This window comes from Aotus nancymaae, unplaced genomic scaffold, assembly GCF_030222135.1.
Source record: "Aotus nancymaae isolate 86718 unplaced genomic scaffold, 86718_ANA_hifiasm-v0.15.2.pri h1tg000089l, whole genome shotgun sequence".
NCBI classification, from domain to species: Eukaryota; Metazoa; Chordata; class Mammalia; order Primates; family Aotidae; genus Aotus; species Aotus nancymaae.
The window spans coordinates 13,229,923-13,231,242 of record NW_026988504.1 but is presented as its reverse complement, the minus strand read 5'-3'; the positions used below and the strand labels follow the sequence as shown (position 1 = coordinate 13,231,242).

Here is a 1,320-nt window from a genome sequence, read left to right as displayed (position 1 = left end):
ATTAGTTCAGATTGTTGTGAAACCAATCTTTAGAACTTTTTTTATCTTACAGCAACTCCTCATTCTCTCCTTCTCCCAATCTCTGGCAGTCACCTTTCTACTTCCTACATATTTGATTACTCCTGGTTCTTCATGTAAGTGGACTCATACAGTATTTGTCTTTTTGCAACTGGCTGATTTCATTTATAATAATCTCAAGATTCATTCATGTTGTAGCATGAGACAGAATTTTCTTCTTTTTTAAAGTTGAATAACATTTCACCATATATATGCTATATTTTCTTTATCCATTTGTCTGTCAGTGGATACTTGAGTTGCTTTCACATTTTGGTAATTGTGAACAATGCTGCTATATACATGGATATGTAAATATCTCTTTGAGATCCTGCTTTCAATTATTTTTGGTATATATCCAGAAATAAAGTTGATGGATCATATGATAATTATATTTTTAATTTTTCTTTTTTTTAAACTGGGAACACGTGCACTTTATTGAATGCCATTGTAGAAAAGTGTGTGAGGATAAAGGGCTGATACAGGACTCAGCTTGGGGGCTGGGTGAGGAATGGAAGGTGGAGTATGTGGGAAACATGTGATGGGCAGAGCCCCCTGGCCTGGATGAGTCCTCTTGATCTATTGATAGACTTGCAAGATCAGTACTGGGAGGAGGATCAGCAGAATGGTCATGATGCTGCCCAAAATCAGGGCCCAGATGTTCAGGCACTTGGCAGTGGAGGCATAGGCCTGGGCCCCGGTCAGTTCACCAACCATCTTCCTGTCCCTAGACTTCACGGAGTAGGTGACTGCTATGAAGCCCAGGCAGCAGGAGTTCATGAAGAGGGTGTTGAACAGGGACCAGATGACATGGTCGGGCACAGAGGTCTCTCTGTGGATATGGATCATGGTGAATGTCAGGGTAGCCGGGTTATGGGATGCCCCCAGAACATCCACCTCATGCTCCTCCCTCAGCATCTCATAGTTGGGGGGATGGTCGGTGTTGGTGGGACTGAAGAAGGTTTAGATGGTGTGGTTCATGCTGTCCAGGGAAGACCAGCTGTGGTTAGGTTGCTGGGATGTTCTTAGTGGGCCCTATATTTTTAATTTTTTAAAGAACTGCCATACTGTTTTCCACAGCAGCTACACTATTTTACATTCCCACCAAAAATGTATGAGGGTTCCAGTTTCCTCACATCTTCACTGACACTTGTCATTTTCTGTTTTTCTTTCTTCTTCTTCTTCTTAATAATGGCCATCCTATTGGGTTTGAGTTGGCATCTCATTGGGGTTTTGATTTGTATTTCCCTAATGATTAGTGATGTG

The 1,320-nt window shown here is 41.8% G+C and overlaps 1 pseudogene; it reads right to left on the bottom strand.

Moving 5' to 3' along the window:
* Window positions 1-633: 633 nt before the first annotated feature.
* Window positions 634-1,035, bottom strand: LOC110568280 (interferon-induced transmembrane protein 3-like; annotated as a pseudogene).
* Window positions 1,036-1,320: the final 285 nt, after the last annotated feature.